Source organism: Callithrix jacchus, chromosome 2, assembly GCF_049354715.1.
Source record: "Callithrix jacchus isolate 240 chromosome 2, calJac240_pri, whole genome shotgun sequence".
NCBI lineage: Eukaryota > Metazoa > Chordata > Mammalia > Primates > Cebidae > Callithrix > Callithrix jacchus.
In genome coordinates this window covers 44,021,468-44,043,634 of record NC_133503.1, presented here as the reverse complement: position 1 = coordinate 44,043,634, position 22,167 = coordinate 44,021,468, and the positions used below count along the sequence as shown (strand labels likewise).

The following is a 22,167-nucleotide window of genomic DNA, read 5'->3' as shown; positions in this document are numbered from 1 at the left end:
ATTCTTGCATGTCAAATAGTGAAAATGTTTCCAAGGTCTTGAAAAAGAAAAGAACATTGCATTTTGCAGATGATCTCTGTATGACTATACTCTGATGAAAAGGCTGGCTGGTTCCTTTAATTTATTCAGATAAATTTTTATAAGCAATGATAAAGCTAAACCAACATGAGACACCAGAGGGAAAAGATGGAGCAGGATTTGCAGCAGTGAGTAGATATTGACTTGAGCATATAATTATATCCACCTTGTTATATGGTTTCATTTTCTTCTGTTGCATCCTTGCAAATAAGTACAAAAATCTTATCAGACATCACTTGTACCCATTTTTTTTTTAGTTCGTTCAACTATGCTTCCAAGGGAACACAGGCTGGAAAATGAAATACTTTTTTTATTTGAAGCCAATTTTATTTCTTTTCTTAGATTAGCTTTTAAATCAACCTTTTATGGCATAGTTGGTGTAAGTTTGGTTTAGAAATATGAGCAAATGCAAGCCAGTGTTTTTCACCTAAATTTGTCTGAGTCTAAGGAAAGGCCTGGTTCATATGGATAATATTTGGGTTCAGAGCTATAGAAAATAAAATGGACACCACTGGCCAGGCTGGTTATTTACATTTAGATCTTACATTTGTGATCTGTAATAACAGAAAATCTGTGCCACTATCTACGGGTGGACTTTTTCATGAAGATTAGGGAAAAAAATAGGTTATACTGGATAGTTTCTGTAGTTTAACTCCAATCAAGCAATGTTTTCTAATTAGCTGTCAAAAGCAGACTTTGCTGCCAAATTTTGAGAACCCAGAGCAAAGAAAAGTATATTCCTGTTGGAAGAAGTCTCCTTTTTCAGGTATACAAATAATACCAACTATCGAACATTTACTACACATCATTGTGCTAAGTATTTCATGTATATTTTATTTAATCCATGTACAGCCCCTAAGGTAGGTATTACTCTCTCTTTAACAGAAGGGAAATTTAAGTACTGAAAGATGAACTTGCTCCAAATCACAAAGCTTGTCCTCTTAACTGTGAGGCTAAGCTGTTATCCCTCTTCCCTTTCCTCTGTGTTACTTTCCTCTGCAGTATGAGAATGGGTCCATCTTGTCTAAATTATAATAGGCATTTCTTTTTTCAAAATTCATTGAAAAATAGCTGAGATAAAGACATTTACTTCCTGAACACCTGAACATCACCAGTGAAAGGTCCTGTAGTAAAGGGAATTACAGTGGCAGAGGAAGAGATAAAGCACTCCGTTCATCTCTGCTCTACCTGAAGTGGAGCCAATTTAGAGGTCCTATCTGGAAGGGATCATTGATTTTGTCCCTCTGACCAGACAGTCTGTGGTATGTTCATACAATGAATGTTCTACTTGCCTGTCTTTTCATTTACTCCTCACTGTGATTTTACTTTAAGTTCATGGATTTCCACATAGCCTTGTTTCCCTCTTCACAAGCATATGTCTTGGAAGGAGGCATATGTATCCTTTCATCTCCACATTGATATATGCAGTGTTCTTTCTCCAAATCTTGTTCAAATCTTGAAAATGATATCTGATTATTTATACTTTAATTCTTAGTTTTCTCTGATGACTGCATTTTATTTTTGCATGTGTTAGAGATACTGAGTATTAAAATGATTGTTTTCAGACTATTTTCTGTTTTCCTGTTAATTTCTCAGAGAAATCATTTTTTCTTGCTCTTATGTCATTTCCTTGATCTCATGCTAAAATAATTATAGAATGCCTTCAAAAATGATAAATAATAATGTCATACACTTTACAAGGTTTTATGTTAAAATTTTGTGAAACACTTTAAAATGTGATGCAGTTATTTCTAATTTATGTGTAAGAAAAAAAAGCTGAACAGGATTGGCAGACACCTGATGTTTTACCTCAACCTCCCCATATGTCTCCCTTGATGCCCTTCTCCTTGTTATATTAATACTTGATGTTGTTTTATGGATATTTATCTGGTTGCTTTTTCTTCCTCCAATTTCACATTTAGTTTAAAACCCATTTGGTCAGCTGATTGTCATTTTCTTTTTCATCTGTAAATCAAAACAGCTTTCCTGGATCTACCCATCACATACAGTTTTTTGAATCATACAAGAGCTTATACATGGATTGCTTTGCCATATGAGCTTTAGGACTGTAAGATGTTATATGTCATTTTATCATCTACTGCCCTCTTTTCTCTAGTCTATCTCAGGTGGTGGTTTTCCAACTTCAGAGCATTTAAGAATTACCTGAGATAACTGGTTTCCATGTGGTTTCCTGGGATCTTTTACCAAAAGGTTCTGAATGGTAGAGTGAGGCCTGGAAATCTGCATAGTTAGCAAGCATTGTGGATTATTCTGATCCAGAATATCTGTGGACCATATTTTGGGAAACACTGTTCTAATGGGCCTTATTTCCATGTCCTATCCTACCATTTAGACCTCAGATATCTATAGGTTTGGATCCCTACTATGTCACTTTTCACTTCTATGTACACAAATAGCCTTGAACAACTTTAAGGAACAGAAAAACCAAATGGATGTTAAAAAAATTATTTGCCATGATATTGAAGCTCATGTTCCTCCTATGCAAACAATCAATCATCTGGAGAAAGTATCTCATTTGAATGTGATAACTGGAGTAGTTTCTGAATCTAAATTCAGAAGCAGCCTGCTGGACTGCAAAAAAGCACATTGGACATATGGGTTCCATTTTTGATTCAGTTACGAATGCTGGTTGTATGACCTAGGCCAAGGCCCTTTCCTTTCCTGAGCCTGTTTAAAATGGTACTAGCTCTAGGTTTGTTAAATTCTTCCACAAAAATAGAGTAGACGAATGTGTTCAAGTCCTCAAAGAACTATGACCACAGCTGGAAGGAACCTACTACTAAAGAAATTTTCTTTGAAGTATTATGTTTTACTTTGGAAATTAGGGTAGGTTTGGTTTTTTTTTTTTTTTGCCTTGTACTCCATCATATATGCATGGTTACTTCAGTGTAAAAGTAATGTTTAAAATTAAATACCATTGAGTAAAACTGAAACTCCCATGGCTTTACTTCCCACTGCCTCATGTCCCAGGAGTCTCTATATTTGAGTTCGAAAATAGACTAGATGATCCTAAAAATTCTTTCCAGTTCTCTGATTTTATGATTTAAGAAAACCCTTTAAGTAAATTTGTCATTTGATGCACTGACCTCTACCTCCAAATCAGATGTTCTCTGATGTCTGAGGACTGAGAAGCTATTCTAAAGGAAAAAAAAAACAACTCACCTATAAGGTAACTGTTCATTTTGATGTAAAGGACCCAGTGCTAAATTTATTGACCTGATTTACAAAGGGTTTTGTGATTCTCTAAACTCTCTTTGAGCTCTGTATGAATTCATTGGCCTCAAATTGAACTTGTACTTGCAAATAGTTATCAGAGTGTGGGTTTAAAGAAAAAAAATTTGACTTGACATGAACAGCCATGCTGGAATTGAATACAACTAAAGTTTGTTGAGGGTACTTTGTCACACTCATTAAATGTATTGATCTTTCTGTGTCTCAAATCACCTCTCTGTGAACTCCTTGGCCACTAATGATCCCTCCAAATTGGACATTTCTTGACCTCTTTGCTCTTAGAAAGATGATTTGATAAAAATTCTAAACAATTTGAATTCTGTTATCTTCCATAATAAGAGCTCATTACAATTCCAGTGTATACCAGTGAACTTAAAATGAACTGTATTTAATTTTGTGAGGAGCCAAAGAGACACGCACCACCATAGAGGAACATGTATTATCTCTAAGAAGCCAGCTGTTCCCTCAGACACTTCTCCAAAGGGTGGCAGTAAATAGCTATGATCCTAAGCTAGATCCTGGTGAGACGCCAAGTCTCCAGAATGGACTCCACTGAACTAAATTCACAAACAAGTAATCTGTAATAGAATGTCAATTTATTAATTTATGTTAAGAAATAGAATTAATATGGTGGCTAGTTATGTATGTCTTTTGACCAGCATATTTGTAGCTTGCCATACAAATGCATGCAAAAGCCAATGTATTATCAGCAGTTTGTTTGCTTGGTAAGTGTGCGATTAAAGCATAAGTTTAGTTGAATAATCGTGGTGATTTCTAGGGCACTAAATTATGATAGAATTATGATAGTGTGGTGCATTCAACTCTCCCATAGGCAGATAATGAGCTAGATTCATGTACTTAATGGGCCCTTATCATAGAGGTCATGGGTATGAACACTATACACAGGATTTCTGGGATCAAAGTCTCTCTCTACAGCTTACAACTGTGTGATTTTGGATGCCTTCTGACTCACTGACCCTCACCTTCCACAACTGTAAAATTCTGCTTTACTCTGTCCTATCATTTTTATAAGTTTTAACTTGTGGTAGAAAATCCAATTTTCTTTATTTCCTGATTTTTGGAGTCCATCTCAGTGTTACCTCCCTACAGCCACTGAAACTTCAGATTGAAATTTCACTGCCCTACCTATTCTCAGAAAGAAAAGTTGACTGAAAAAAATTCTTTATCTCATAAAAGAACCCAATGACCAACTTTATGAACTGTTTGACTTCTGGGAGAAAAGTGAAGCCTTAGAATCCTGTTTCTTTCTAGATGGCTTCCAAATGTGATAATTACTGACAGTCAAGGTTTCATAGAGAAAGGTTGATGGAGGGGGAAAAAATGCCAATTTCTACTCAGTGACTGATCTCAAGCCCTCATTAATTTCTCCATATTTCCCACAAATGCCACATGAAGCCATTGGCATTCTAAATTGGAATTTTACTGGCTACTTTTCTTTCATAGAAAGAAAGTTAGAGCAGGAAAACATTTCAGTTATCTTGGCGATCACTTAAATTTGAATATGACAATGAAAATCATTGACTAGGAACAAATAAGTCTCAATAAATATTCAGAAATCAAAAAAGGGCTTGACAGTCAGGAATTACACCATAAGATAGAGAGCCACAACTTAAAATCCACGTACAATATGTTGATTGAATAACTTCTCTTAGGCCCATACAGAACACACTAAAATTTTGGAAGAAAGAAACAAATAAAATAAATGACTTTGCTGTCTTAATACACTTAACAAATATGTGTGGAATAGCTGTTAAGTGCTGGCACTGTGTCAGGCACTGGAGATAACTGGTGAACAGAAATTGGCTTGTCCTCATGGAGAGCACATCCTAGTAGAAGAATCAGGTATTATTCAAATTATAACTCAAGCAACAGTGAAATTTCAAATGGGATACATGTTTTAAGGGAGGCAGCTAGTAGGAATATTTGACTTAGAGAAGGTCAAGGAAAGCTCTCCCTGAGGAAGTAACCAATGAGTTGAAATCTAACATGAATGGAAGTGAACTAAGCAAAGAGCGGGAAGAAAAAGCTAATGGTTTGTACAGAGCTTACTTGGCAAGAAGGATTAAGTGAGTTCAGGAGACTAAAAGCAGGTGAGTAGGGCTGCAGGCCAGAGACCTTTATTCTTAATCTGATAGGATTCATACCACCAATACAGAGATAACAAAAAGGTGCATTAACAAAAGCATACCCTGTGTAATAGAAAGAAAAGGGTAGAAAGAAAGAAGAGAAATCATAGTGTATATTTATCATTTAAGAAGTTTCAGTTTTTAATGGAGGAGAGTAAAAATGGGTTCCAAACTGTATGAAGAGGTCAGTTTCAACAAATCAAAACTGCCAAGGATAGTGTTTTCTAGTATGGAGGCTTACTTTCATTCTTCATATGATCCTTAGCAAAGCTGTCAAAATTTCTATTCATTCTTTGATTTCCCAATACTTTGAGATTAAATAACTATTTTTTCTCCCAACAGTGAAGTACCATGAGAGCAATGTTGCAGTCAATTGCACTCACTGCTAAAGTCTGTATGTCTACTGAGTGTCTGACACACAGTAGGTGATCAATAATATCTGTTGAATAAAAGATCTGAAAAACATAAACTCCATCTTTCTGTTTTAATCCCCATCACTTTTATACTCTTAAGCTGGAAATACAATTGTGACTGAAAGAATCCCCTCTCTTCCTATCTGCTGTTGGGAGTATATAATGTCAGCCCATTATGTTTGCTGAAAGCACACTGCAGTCAGGGTGGCCACACTGGAGAGCTGTTTGGGGAAAGGACTCAGGAAAGCAGAGGAGATGAAAAGGTGGGCTCAGCCTATTTAGGGCATGGCTGGAGGTGACAGGTAGGGGAATCAAAGCAGAGACAACTACTTCCAAGGATAACCACTGTTACCCACTTGGTGTATAACCTTCCAGATTTTTAACAAAATGCAGATATAAACTTTGTATTTCGATATTAATTTCCAAAAAACTCCAAAATATATTCTTTTTTTACTTATCATGAATTTTTTCTTATGTAGAACATAAAGATCAGTCTCATTCTTCTGTTCTACTTACATATATTTACATATAATTTAAAATTTTTATTTACTTATAAATATTGCAGTAACATTTTAGGAGCTTTGTTTTTAGTTAGAAAATTATAAACAAGAAAATGAAAATGGCCCATTATCTTAAAACCCAAATTATCCTTTTTGACATAAAAAAGCCATTTATGCTCAAGGTGAAAAAAATCAAAACAATAACAAAAATAATTCATAAAAACTGAATGCCTGCCATCCCCAGGTTCTCTTCCCCAATTAAACTGCCTTTATAGTTTCTTGTGCATGTTTATAGAAATAAAACTATACAATGCATATGTGGGATATGTTTAGCAAAAGTAGAGCATACTATATACAACCGTCTACATATACCCTGATTATTTCCCTTAATAAATCCTGGAATTATTCTGCATCTGTGAGAAGCAAGGATTGTATAGTGGTTCAGTGCATAAATTCTGGTTCCATGTAGTCTGGGTTTAAATCCCAGCTCTACTACTTAGTAGCTTACTATGACCTTAGGTGATTTAACTTATGAGTGCCTCCATGTTCCTATTCTATTAATAAAATGAGGATGTATATGTTCCCTCATTATAATGTTGCTGTAAGGATTAAGTGAGCTAGTCCACAAACTATATTTACAACAGTGCTTCACACATACTAAACTATATATATTAGTTGTTAATATTATAGCAACATATACTATTACATCACGTTATTATATTCTCTATAACTGTTGTTGTTATCCCGTCAACATGTAGAGATCTATGCCACTCTTTTGTATTTCACTTAAACTTTCATTATAAAAAAATTTAACAGACAGGAATGGAGAGAATAGAAGCATCCTCATATACCTACCACCCTTCTTCAGAAATTAACAACACGTTTGACAACTTGTTTCATTTACTTCCTCCAGTTTCTTTAATGGAATATGTTAAAGCCTGTCCCAAGTATTGTTTCATTTTACTTGTAAATACTTTTCAGTTTAAAAATGGAAAACATAGCCTCTATGCCATTATCCCATCATATGCCATTATCACATGTAATATAATTCCTTAATATTTTCTAAAACCTGATATATATTCAAATTTCTCTGGTTGCCTCAAAAATGTCTTTTGTAGTTGATTTATTCTGGTTTCAAGCATAATCCATACATCGCATTTGATTGTTATTCCCTTTCTTTTTTTCCCTAAAACAGTCTCCTCTCTTCCCTTCCCTGCTCTCCCACCTCTTTTTTTTTGCCATTAACTTCTTAGAAAAAAATGGATCTTAAATAATCCCTCATTATTTGGGCATAGCTGGTTATTTCCTTGTGAGTCATTTAACTTGTTTGTCTATTCCCACATTTTCTGTATTATGGTAGTTATATCTAGAGTTTCGGTTACTTCTGCTTCCTAGGTGCCACATTCTGTTGTCCCAGGATAAGACTTATCTTCCTAAACATTACATGCTGTCACATTGATGGACACACCATAATTTTTTTTCTTTTTTTTAAATTTAAATAAATTTATTTTAAAAAATTTAAATATATTTTATATTTAAATAAATAAATAAAAAGCAGGAGTTGCAGTTCTCGCATCTGATAAATAGATTTTAAAGCAACAAAGGACTCAAGACTCAAGATGGCGCTGTGAGAACAACCCAGGATTGGAGTTCTCGTTGTGTCGGCGGAGAGGTGAGTCTGAGCTGCATTTCCAGACTGATCTTTGTTGCCCACGGAACGGGGAAATTCCCAAGTGAAGAGGAGACACAGGACGCCAGGCAGATATTCCGCCTGGCGAAGCCGGCAGCCGGGGTGGCGGCGGCCGGCCCTACCCAGCGCTCCCCACAGGGCGCGCTTGTCCGGGTACCCCGTTGAACCGGCAACCGGAGACGTGAGAGGGCTGGACTTGAGACTGAGCAAGACTAGGACAGAGGGCCAGCCCAGGGGATTGCAGGAACAGAGCGTTAGGATTGGCCCAGTGGGACGAACAAAACCGCGATTTCAAACAAGCCCCGTGCAGACGGCCCGAGACGCTCTGAGGGGGAGGGGGGGCCACCATTACCGAGGCAACCCGCCCCAACTGAGATACACGTCCATTGCTGACGCAGCCAGCCGTTGCCGAGGCAACCCGTCCCTACTGAGATACACGCCCACTGCTGACGCAGCCAGCCGTTGCCGAGGCAACCCGTCCCTATTGAGATACACGCCCACTGCTGATGCAGCCTGCCGTTGCCGAAGCAACCCGCTACAACAGAGAGACTCCACCGCAGGGCGTGGCGGAGAACAGCAGAACAGCTGGGCCAGGGTGAGCCTCACAACAGCAGGGCGGAGCCTCGGCAGGCAAACAGTGGCTAGTCTGCATCCTAGCTGGGCAGGACCTCAACGGACATCCAAAAATAAAGCCCAAACCCCTCAACACAGAGCATTTGAGAAAAAAAAGGGTTTTTTTTTAATGAGCTCTGTTGCAGCAGAATCAAACATAGCAGCCTAACAGCCCTGAATGAACAACACAGCTCACAGCTCAGCAATTAAACCCCTATAAAGTACAAACTGTCTCCTCAAGCAGCTCCCTGACCCCTCTATATCCAAAAGACTGACATTAGGCAGGCACCATCCTGGGACAAAGATAGCAGAAAAAGAAACTGGTAGCATCCCTCGCTGTGCCACAGCTGCTAGAGGTGCACCCTAGACAAGCAGGGTCTGGAGCGGACCTCAGCACTCATACAGCGAAGGGGCTAGACCGGTAGAAGGAAAACCAAGCAACAGAAATACTTCATCATCAACATTCAGGGTGTCCACTCAGAGACCCAATCGAAAAGTCAGCAACTACGCAGACGACCAGCAGACAAATCCACAAAGATGGGAAGAAACCAGCGCAAAAAGGAGGAAAACACCCGAAACCAGAACACCTCGCCTCCTAGAAAGGACCAAAACTCCTCACCAGCAAGGGAACAAAGCTGGACGGAGAATGACTGTGACGAAATGACGGAATTAGACTTCAGAAGATGGATAATGAGAAACTTTGGTGAGCTAAAAGATCATGTATTAAATCAATGCAAAGAAACTAAGAGCCTTGAGAAAAGATTTGAAAAAAGATTTGAGGAAATGATAACAAGAATGGATAACTTAGAGAGGAATATGAATGAATTAAAGGAGCTGAAAAACACAATACGAGAACTTCGCGAAGCATGCACAAGTTTCAATAGCCGAATTGACCAAGCAGAAGAAAGAATATCTGAAGTCGAAGACCAACTCAATGAAATAAAACGAGAAACCAAGACTAGAGAAAAAAACGCAAAAAGGAATGAACAAAGTCTCCAAGAAATGTGGGACTATGTGAAAAGACCTAACCTACGTTTGATAGGTATACCAGAAGGGGACGAAGAGAATGAATCCAAGCTGGAAAATACTCTTCAGGACATCATCCAAGAAAATTTCCCCCACCTAGCAAGACAGGCCAACACTCAATTGCAGGAAATACAGAGAACACCACAAAGATATTCCGCAAGAAGAGCAACCCCAAGGCACATAATCGTCAGATTCAATAGGGTTGAAATAAAGGAGAAAATACTAAGGGCAGCCAGAGAGAAAGGTCGGGTCACCCACAAAGGGAAGCCCATCAGACTCACAGCAGATCTCTCGGCAGAAACACTACAAGCCAGAAGAGAGTGGGGGCCAATATTCAACATTCTTAAAGAAAAGAACTTTCAACCCAGAATTTCATATCCAGCCAAACTGAGCTTCAGAAGTGAAGGAAAAATAAAATCCTTTGCGAACAAGCAAGTACTCAGAGATTTTGTCACTACCAGGCCTGCTTTACAAGAGCTCCTAAAAGAGGCACTACACATAAAAAGGATCAACCAGTACCAGCCATTCCAAAATCACACTGAATGCTAAAGAGCATCAACATAATGAAGAATCTACAACAACTAACAGGCAAAACAGCCACTTAGCATCAAAATGGCAGTATCAAATTCACACATAACAATTTTAACCCTAAATGTAAATGGACTAAATGCACCAATCAAAAGACACAGACTGGCAAATTGGATAAAAACCCAAAACCCATCAGTGTGCTGTATCCAGGAAACCCATCTCACATGTAAGGATACACAAAGGCTCAAAATAAAGGGATGGAGGAAGATTTACCAAGCAAATGGAAAGCAAAAAAAAGCAGGAGTTGTAATTCTCATCTCCGATAAAATAGACTTTAAAGCAACAAAGATCAAAAGAGACAAAGAAGGCCATTACATAATGGTAAAAGGATCGATACAACAAGAAGAGCTAACGATCCTAAACATATATGGACCCAATGCAGGAGCACCCAGATACATAAGGCAAGTTCGTAAGGACCTACAAAAGGACTTAGACTCCCACACAATAATAGTGGGAGACTTTAACACTCCACTGTCAATATTAGACAGATCAACCTGACAGAAAATCAACAAGGATATCCAGGGCTTGAACTCAGACCTGGAGCAAGCAAACCTGATAGACATTTACAGAACTCTCCACCCCAAATCCACAGAATACACATTCTTCTCAGCACCACATCACACCTACTCTAAAATTGACCACATAATTGGAAGTAAAGCACTGCTCAACAAATGCAAAACAACTGAAATCATAACAAACAGCCTCTCAGACCATAGTGCAATCAAGTTAGAACTCAGAATTCAGAAACCGACCCAGAACCGCACAGCTTCATGGAAACTGAACAACTGGCTCTTGAATGTTGACTGGGTAAACAATGAAATGAAGGCAGAAATAAAGAAGTTCTTCGAAACCAATGAGAACGAAGACACAACGTGCCAGAACCTCTGGGACGCATTTAAAGCAGTCTCTAGAGGAAAGTATATAGCAATAAGTGCCCATATGAGGAGAATGGAGAGATCCAAAATTGACACCCTATCGTCAAAATTGAAAGAGCTAGAGGAGCAAGATCAAAAAAACTCAAAACCCAGCAGAAGACAAGAAATAACTAAGATCAGAGCTGAGCTGAAGGAGATTGAGACACGAAAAACCCTTCAAAAAATCAATAAATCCAAGAGCTGGTTTTTTGAAAAGATTAACAAAATAGACAGACCACTAGCCAGATTGATTAAAAATAAAAGAGAGAACAACCAAATAGATGCAATAAAAAATGATAAAGGGGAAATCACCACAGATTCCACAGAAATTCAAACCATCATCAGAGAATATTACAAACAACTCTATGCGCATAAACTAGTAAACCTGGAAGAAATGGACAAATTCCTGGATTCCTGTGTCCTCCCAAGCCTAAACCAGGAGGAAGCTGAAACTATGAATAGACCAAAAACAAGGTCTGAAGTTGAGGCAGCAATTAAGAGCCTACCACACAAAAAAAGCCCAGGTCCAGACGGGTTCACAGCCGAATTCTACCAGACACACAAGGAAGAGCTGGCACCATTTCTTCTAAAACTATTTCAAACAATCCAAAAAGAGGGAATCCTTCCCAAATCATTTTATGAGACCAACATCATCCTGATACCAAAACCCGGCAGAGACCCAATGAGAAAAGAAAACTTCAGGCCAATATCCATGATGAACATAGATGCAAAAATCTTCAATAAAATATTGGCAAGCCGATTGCAACAGCAAATCAAAAAACTTATTCATCATGATCAAGTAGGATTCATCCCGGGGATGCAAGGCTGGTTCAACATACGCAAGTCTATCAATGTAATTCACCACATAAACAGAACCAAAAACAAAAACCACATGATTATCTCAATTGACTCAGAGAAGGCATTTGACAAAATTCAACAGCCCTTTATGCTAAAATCCCTCAATAAACTCGGTATCGATGGAACGTATCTCAAAGTAATAAAAGCTATTTATGACAGACCAACAGCCAATATCATACTGAATGGGCAAAAACTGGAAGCATTCCCTTTGAAATCTGGCACTAGACAAGGATGCCCTCTTTCACCACTCCTATTCAATATAGTACTGGAAGTTCTAGCCAGAGCAATCAGGCAAGAAAAAGAAATAAAGGGTATTCAAATAGGAAAAGTGGAAGCAAAATTGTCTCTATTTGCAGATGACATGATAGTATACCTAGAAGACCCCATTGCCTCAGCCAAAAAACTCCTGAAACTGATAAGCAACTTCAGCAAAGTCTCAGGATATAAAATCAATGTGCAAAAATCAGAAGCATTTGTCTACACCAATAACAGACTTAAAGAAAGCCAAATCAAGAGCGAACTGCCATTCGCAATTGCTACAAAAAGAATAAAATACCTTGGAATACAACTCACAAGGAACGTAAGAGACCTCTTCAAGGAGAACTACAAACCACTGCTCAACGAAATCAGAGAGGACACAAACAGATGGAGAAACATTCCATGTTCATGGTTAGGAAGAATTAATATCGTGAAAATGGCTATACTGCCCAAAGTAATTTACAGAATCAATGCTATCCCCATCAAGCTACCATCGACTTTCTTCACAGAACTGGAAAAAACCACCATGAACTTCATATGGAACCAAAAGAGAGCCCGCATAGCCAAGTCAATTCTAAGCAAAAAGAACACAGTGGGGGGCATCACACTACCGGATTTCAAACTATACTACAAGGCTACAGTAATCAAAACAGCATGGTACTGGTACCAAAACAGAGATATAGACCAATGGAACAAAACAGAGGCACCGGAGGCAACACAACATACATACAACTATACAATCTTTGATAAACCTGACAAAAACAAGCAATGGGGAAAGGATTCCATGTTTAACAAATGGTGTTGGGAAAACTGGCTAGCCATGTGCAGAAAGCAGAAACTGGACCCCTTCCTGACACCTTACACTAAAATTAACTCCAGATGGATTAAAGACTTAAACATAAGACCTGGCACCATAAAAACCCTAGAAGAAAATCTAGGCAAAACTATCCAGGACATAGGAGTAGGCAAGGACTTCATGAACAAAACACCAAAAGCATTGGCAACAAAAGCCAAAATAGACAAATGGGACCTAATGAAACTCCACAGCTTCTGCACGGCAAAAGAAACAGTCACTAGAGTGGATCGGCAACCAACAGAATGGGAAAAAATTTTCGCAGTCTACCCATCTGACAAAGGGCTGATATCCAGAATTTACAAAGAACTCAAACAGATTTACAGGAAAAAAACAAACAAGCCCATTCAAAAGTGGGCAAAGGATATGAACAGATACTTTACAAAAGAAGACATATATGAGGCCAACAATCATATGAAAAAATGCTCATCGTCACTGGTCATCAGAGAGATGCAAATCAAAACCACATTGAGATACCATCTCACGCCAGTTAGAATGGCGATCATTAAAAATCTGGAGACAACAGATGCTGGAGAGGATGTGGAGAAAAAGGAACACTTTTACACTGTTGGTGGGAGTGTAAATTAGTTCAACCATTGTGGAAGACGGTGTGGCGATTCCTCAAGGCCTTAGAAATAGAAATTCCATTTGACCCAGCAATCCCATTACTGGGTATATATCCAAAAGACTATAAATCGTTCTACTATAAGGACACATGTACACGAATGTTCATTGCAGCACTGTTTACAATAGCAAAGACCTGGAATCAACCCAAATGCCCATTGATAATAGACTGGATTGGAAAAATGTGGCACATATACACCATGGAATATTATGCAGCAATCAGAAATGATGAGTTTGTGTCGTTTGTAGGGACATGGATGAATCTGGAGAACGTCATCCTCAGCAAACTGACACAAGAACAGAAAATGAAACACCGCATATTCTCACTCATAGGCGGGTGATGAAAAATGAGAACACATGGACACAGAAAGGGGAGTACTAAACACTGGGGTCTATTGGGGGGAAAAGGGGAGGGCCAGTGGGAGGGGGAGGTGGGGAGGGATAGCCTGGGGAGAAATGCCAAATGTGGGTGAAGGGGAGAAGAAAAGAAAGCACACTGCCATGTGTGTACCTACACAACTGTCTTGCATGCTCTGCTCATGTACCCCAAAACCTATAATCCAATAAAAAATTAAAAAAAAAAAAAAAAGAATATCTTACTCAATTAAAAAAAAAAAAAAAAAAAAGCAACAACGATATAGTGGTAAAAGGATCAATGCAACAATAAGAGCTAACGATCCTAACACCAGATACATAAGACCTATAAAGAGACTTAGACTCCCTAGACTCCCACACAATAATGGTGGGAGACTTCAACATCAATATTAGATAGATCAACAAGACAGAAAATTAATAAGGATATCCAGGACTTGAACTTAGATCCGGAACAAGTAAACTTAATAAACATTTATACAGCTCTCCACTTTAAATACACAAAATATACATTCTTGTCAGTACCACATCACACTTATTCATAGGTTTAAATGAAATACTGATCGGCCATTATTAAGCACAATTATTGGCCTAAAAGAGGTTTTCAATACCCATTTTTAGAATAAAGCAACATTCCCGTTCTATCTCCCTCTTTTTCTTCCGCTTTCTTCCTATCCTTCACTTCTTTTTTTTTCTTTCTTTCCTTCTCCCCTTTAAAAAAAAAAATAATAAATAAATAAATAAAAATATTTTCCATAGAGTTCTTTTAGGCCATATCAAAGGGATTTCTTTGCTTTACCATAATTTATTTAGCTGTTCCTTTATGGATAGTACCACAAGAAACTGCTGTGAGCAGATATCTTTGTATACTAGTGTGAGTATTACTGGGAGTGAAATTCTGTTTAAAATGGTTGGCTCTAGATATTGTTTGTAAGGCTTATCAGTCTGAAGCCTCTTATCTTCCCCTTACTATATTTCTAATTCTTTTTGTTGTTATTATGAATAGATTGAGGAACATATAAGTAAATTTAGTTAAACAGACTATAGTTAGAACCCAAATTGCAGAATTTTAAAGTGAGAAGTTTAATTCAAAAAATTGCAAATAGAATACATACAAACAGGTTAGAAGGGTTAGGGCTGAGACGCAAATCAGCATGGTCCAAATGCACAGTGCAATCAAAGAGAAGGCACCATAAACTCTTAAAGTGCTATTATTTTCACTTCCTTTTTTTCCTAATTATAATTTTTTTACATATTAGTTGTATAATAGGAAATAAATAATAATAAGAAGAGCAACAATCATAATTTTATTACTTAGAGGCAGTTGCTTTTGTTAACATTTTGGCTTATTTCTTTGTTGTTTTTTTATTTGACAGTAACATTTTTCATAGTTCCAATCATACCTTGTAGAAATACTATGTAAAAATAACTGAAATGTTCTTTTCAGTTAACTGTATACTTTCTCCCAAATTATTAAGAACTTTTTGGAAACATAATATTTAATAAATACTTAAAACACAGTAAAGTAGACTTATTATAATTAACTGTATTACTATTGTGCCATATTTATTATTAGATATTCATTATTATAAATGCTTTTGCAAAAACAGTTATGATTTAATAACTATTAATGCTTTAATTTTTATAATGTATGTGTGCCAGACATAAAACTTTTCTTGTGTTTTTGAGTATATTCTTTATAATATAAGAAAGGGAAGGAGGAGAAAAAGGTAGAGAAGGAAAAAAGCAGGGCAAGATAGTGCAGGAGAAGGCAAATTATTCTCCTGGTTCAACAGTCCTCAAATTTCGGGTACATAAGAATCACATGCAGTGCTTATAAAATACAAATTATTAGGCTCCACTCCCAGATTCTGATGTAATAGATGTGGATGGGGTCAAAAGCCTGATTTTGTTTTTGAACAAACCCCTGGTTGTTTCTGACATAAATGGCGTGTAATACACATTTGGGGAAAGTAGCCAAAGTCAGTTCTTCAGGTACTAATAAGCTGGTGATCCTCTGCTATGTGTGTATTCTCAAAATGGAAACCAGTAAATAACTGGTAATGAATTCTCCATAACTAACTCAATCTGGGTCTGTTTACTCCTCACACCCTACATATTGTAAAAACACTGCACATTGTCCACAGTGGCAGTTGGCTTGGTTGTATTTTAATTTCTGATGGATACTCCTTGTTCTGGCTGTTTTAGATTTTCTTATCTCATTGTCTTTCTACTTCTTGGAAGACCAGTATTCAGCAGTTTGGATTCTTACAAGTCAGGTTACTATTTGGCTGTCTTACATGATTGGTCCAGATGATTTGTGGTGATGCTGTCAGGTATTCTGAATTATGCAGTGAGGCTTTCTGCTGATAGAGTATGTGCTTTTGAGCAAGAAATGGCCCTTATAAATCTTTTCTTTAACAAGGGCTTCAAAAATTTGCTTCATTCATTGAAGCTCATAACTATGTCCTCATATCAATACACTTTGTGCAGAAAAGATTGGTTGCTTGAAGTACTCCTCTGTCTTTGGATGCCACTGAGTGCAGGACAATCTATCCATTCAGGCAAGGGGGGTTTCATATTTCTCCAGGATGAATGAAAGCAGGAAAAACACAATGCCAACTACTTCCAGAGTTAAAAAGTCTCATGATTAATGGTAGACAGGTAACAGACAGCTGGACACCTTCTGATACTATAGATACTTTAGTAGCTAAATGGTTAAAGCTAGTTCTGTCTGATAGAACCTTCTGTGATAATGGAAATATTCAATAATCTGCCATAGCCACTTGCCATATGTGGCTATTGAGTGCTTAAAACACAGCTGGTGTGACTTAGTAATTAAAATTTTAATTCATACTACTCAATAATCTATATATTTAATGCAATCCCTATTAAAATATCAATGACATTCTTAACAGAGGTTTTAAACCATCATAAAATTTATGTGGAACCACAAAGGAATCCAAGTATGCAAAACAATCCTGAGAAAAAGGAACAGATCTGGAGGCATTACACTAATTGACTTCAGAATATATTACAAAGCTATAGTAACCAAAATAGCATAAAAAGGACACAAGGATATAGTGGACAGTGGAATAGAACCGCGAGCCCAGAAATAAATCCACCTACCTATAGCCAATTGATTTTGACAAAGATGCCAAGAACATACATTGAGGAAAATAAATTTTTTAAAAATAAATGGTGCTGGTAAAATTGGATATCCACATGCAGAAAAATGAGATAGGATGGCTACATCTCACCACATACAAAAATGAAACCAAAATGAATTAAAAACTTAAATGTAAAACTGGAAACTATAAAATTACTAGAAGAAAACGTAGGGGAAGTGCTCTGTGATATTGAGCTGGGCAAGGATTTTAAAAATAAGACTGCCAAAGCACAGACAACTAAAGAAAAATAGGCAAATGGGATTACATCAAACTAAAGAGCTGTTTCACAGCAAAGGAAACTATTAACAGAATTAAGAGACAACCTACAGAATGGGAGAGAATATTTGTGGACTATACATCTAACAAAGTATTGATATCTAGAATGCCTATATAGGGAACTTAAACAACTCAACCGTAAAACAAAACAAAACAAAAAATGAATAGCCCAATTTAAAAAAGACACCAGACTTTGATAGAAGTTCCTCAAAACAAGACACACAAATGGCCAATAATATGGAAGAAGATGCTTAATATCACTAATCATCAGGACAATGTAAATCAAAACTACAAGATACCTCGTAGTTTCTGTTAGCATGGCTATTATCACAAAACAGAAGAAAACAAGTGTTGGTGAGAATGTGGAAAAAAGGGAAAACTTATCTGCTGTTTAGTGTAATTGTAAACAGTGTCCTTATGGAAAACATTGTGGAGGTTGCTAATAAATATTAAAAATACAACTACCATATAACCAGCAATCCCATTACTGGGTGTATATCTAAAGGAAATGAAATCAGTATGTTCTTTGCTTTTCCATTTTATCACCTACCAGTCTATCCAGCCCATATTTTTTGGTTGACTCTCTTCATTTCTTCTCCCACAAGATGCCTTCAGAACTTTTATGCCTGCCTGTTCCCCTAGAATCAAAATATGTCACTGAGTGAAATATGCAGTTTACAAAACTATATGTATTCCCTTTTGGTAAGTGAAAACTATGCATAGAAAACATTTTTTTACAACATGGGATTCTAGTTGATTGAAAAATTTTAAACTTCTCTTCGTTTTATCCATTTTCTAGTATTTAGATAATGCTTATTTAATTTTTTTAAATTGAAGAAAACTTAAAAATTTTTGAATTCTCTCTTCCACAACAAAGTTCTTGTAACTTCTGCTTTCCTCTGTTTCATTTAGACTTCCTGTGAATGTGCTCAGGACCCCTCCATGCACCTACATCCTCATGAAATATACACCAAAAGGACCTGGAAAAGACATACAAAGTATAACAAATTTTCTTTTATTCACCCTTTGAATCACTTTATTAGGCCTTGAAAAAATATCTGTGTCCTTATTTTCACATGGGCATTAAAACCAGTATTTCATTGTAGCCTCTAAGGGGCCAGGACTAAGTTAATTGTTTTGAACTGCACAGAAGTATTCTGGCCCCTATGGACTCTTAGAGAGAGGGACATTCTATCTTTTCCTCTCTTCCCTTATCTTTTAAAGATGCAGAACATGAACCCCAGCTTTCCCTTCACATAGGAAATAAATAAAAGAGTGCATTAGAACATTTTGCAAGAACGTGGAGAAATAGAGACTTTTAACCAGTAGTGCAAGGTTGAGAGTACTTGGCAGCTGCATTTCGAACTCATTGCACAAAGTCCATGAAATGATTTACTTCCTATTGTATACAAATGAGCAAAATCACATACTTAATATTAGATTCTTCAGCAATGATACAATTTCTATTCTAGTTCTGCTCATAATTTAAAATGGAGAAGGCTTATCTGCATTCATTTCTTAGATCATTGCTTTGGCACTTTCAAGATTTTATCCAACCATGACTTTTATAACCTTGTGGAAATTGCAGTGATAAAGGATGCATCAGCAATTTTTAAACCCATTTCTTTTTGTGAAGCCATCCCTCAGCCTTCCTTAACAGCGTAATGGAGAGAACCACAGGTCTTTTTTACTGTCTTCATTTTTAAAGAGCTTTGTTTTGGTCAATGAGACATACAGTGTGGAAACAAGGCCAATACAAATTTTGTGGTACTTTTTTCACTGCACATCTAACTAACCTTGATTAGATGGAAGGCAAGGGGCTGCTCTGCCATTTTATCCCCTAAAATTGGTTTCAGAGGAATTGGTTGTAATGGAAATGTCAAATCATTTAAATATCAACCTTTAAATACCATACAGACATATGGTTGTGAACATTACTTTGCCCATTCTTTGATTCTAGTATGTCACATGTCAGAACTAAAGGAAGAAGTGAAAAAGAGAAATAAACTATTGCTCTAGAATAAATGACTTAAAACACAGATATGATGAATGGATGAGGACGATTGGCTCATCTTTAGAGTAAGGCCTTTTTTTCTCTAAAAATTGGAGCCAAAATGGAATCTGCAGAACACAGGCAGCTATGAAATTATACACATGTCTCCTTGTTCCTTCCATCCTACCTCTTCTCATGGCCTGGAGGACTTATTTCCTCAAAAGTAAGCAATTGTGAGTACAGCACTTTGACTATGACTTCAGGAAGCTTGCCCTTTGAAATATAATAATAATAAACTCCATATCTTGGTGACAGCAATAAAACTTACTATTATGTGCCTAATCTATTACATAGTAAATAAATATTGAATTGAATTGAATTCTGACTACTGGGAAATGAATTAGGCTGGGGAGTGGGCTCAAGTCTCACTGTGCTCTTAACTAGTTGTGTGACTCTAAGAAAATCACTTAAACTCTCTGGGCTACAGTATAATAGTGATAAAAATATCTACTTTGTGGGAGTCTAAGGACATAATCTCCAAAAAATCTCTGAAATAATAAAGTATAAATGAATAAGTGAAATAGTGCATAGAGAGCCATTTAAATGAAGAGCAAAGTGTAACTTTTAACCAAGTTTAAATATGATTAAATCCATTGCATCTAAAGGAGATACAGAGGAGGGAAAGGCACATATGTCTATATTACACATGTGTCTCCCGGGAGTCCTAAACCTATGCAAGGTCTATAATTCTGTGGAATGGCAGGGATGAAGTTGTTAAATTCTGCCTAGAGAAGAAGTCTAATGTTAAAGGACTCTGTCAGACAAATAAGATCTTAGAAGAATATCAAATATTAGTCTTAGATCAGTGAAATAGCAAAATACTGTTGAAATGACATTTTCTATAAGGAGAAATTCATTTAAAGTCACTTCATATGAGCTGGCTCAAGTTATAGTCTGGAGATATTTTGTCACCCAGCAGAGACTTTCTCTATATGTGAAATTATAGGTTGTTGGACGTTCAACCACTTCTGTGATACGTGTCAGCTTGGTTTTCCCAGCACTGTTAGCACAGAAAAAAAGAAACGAACATTTACCAGGAAACTACCATGATAAGCCAAATATATTGCATTTATTATGTTGTTTAATTTAGGTAGGTTGATTGAGTTAATTACCTGTCATTTTGTGACAGGAAAAGGGACTCAGGCTTAGTTTACTAGTGAGGAGGGAGGCAGGTACAGTCTGCTTTACTCCACAGTCCACGTACTTTTTAGTTGCACCAGCTTTTCCTCAAATATACTCTGCTGAAAAGTTCTGTGATCAAATAATTTGGGTAAATGATGCATGCTCGAGTCCCTTTTCAGACATTTGCATTATCTACTAAAAGGTAAAAGGCTCAGCAAAGTCAAATAGTTAAGACTCTTAAAATATGTTTTACTTAGTTTTCAAAATTTATCATAAAATACACTTTTCCTATGTTTCTCTAGAAACACATGAACACTCAAGAAACACTTTTGAAGAACAGATACTTGTGCACTGTATAACACAACATGAAAAATGCTTGCCTCTTCCTGTCTTGAGTGTAAGCATGTTTAGTGAAGTCTTATCATCTGAGAGTAATTGTGGATGGGCCAAAGGACCTAAATAGGGACTGTTTGTTTTCTAACTATATAACTTTGTTCATGACTGTGAAATTTGCGACTTCCTTTTACTACAAGAAAGACTTTTATCTATTAGAAGGGAAATAAAAATTGGAGTCCAATTTCCCATCTGATCTAGAATCTCCCTAGTCATAGAATCCAACTTCAACTTCTATCACAGAGACTTCTGTGACTGATAAGCTCATTAGCTGACAGCCTCTACAAGGCAATCTGAAAAGATTTTTGTGCATCTAAGACATGTAAATGGAAAGAGAAACATCCAATCAGTTGGTCACCTGAATTCTTGCTTTAGCTAGCAATAGACAGCTCAGATATTGTCCAATATGCAAATATTTGGAACTACAGAATTTCAGAGCATGCCTGACTGAACCGGTCACTATGTTATTGATAATATATAACTTGAACAAACATCAAAAAGAGAGAATACAGTATTTAAGAGGGAAATATATATGCTGGTTCTGCTTCCTATAACTTGGAAAACTTAGGTAAATCAGTCACACATGGGACAAACAATTGTGTGTAACTCTTAGAGCTATCACGAGGAATAAGAAAATTTATGTAAAACATTGGGCAAAGCAAGTAATACCCAGTAAAGTGTCTATTTCTAGTCTGCTCAAAAAGAGTTATTCTACCTTGATTTTTACTGTTCAGAATACTAGAAGAAACAGCAATAATAACTTTGAAATCTTCTTTCATGGTTTCCCAATTATTATGTGGGGTTCTTCATTTGAGTTCAAGATATCAAACTCAAATGTATGATATAAAGTCTCCTTCTGTCTATACTTTTTTGGCGTTAGCATCAGAACTGAGAACTAGAACTCCTCATCAGCCCCAGATCTCCCCAGGTCATTAGGAACAGAGGATAATAGGAGTGATGCCTTTTAT

The 22,167-nt window shown here is 36.9% G+C and overlaps 1 protein-coding gene across 2 annotated transcripts in view; it reads left to right on the top strand.

Moving 5' to 3' along the window:
• Window positions 1-22,167, top strand: part of PRELID2 (PRELI domain containing 2) — a 442,316-nt gene that overhangs the window by 308,065 nt on the left and 112,084 nt on the right. Inside the window, exon 8 of one of the 2 annotated variants that reach the window (XM_017968616.4) lies at window positions 18,544-18,736. The exons of the other annotated variant lie outside the window; for it this stretch is intronic. The gene's annotated coding sequence lies outside the window, so the exon portion shown is untranslated. Of the gene's footprint in view, window positions 1-18,543; window positions 18,737-22,167 lie in introns of those variants that run through there. 2 annotated transcript variants of the gene reach the window in all.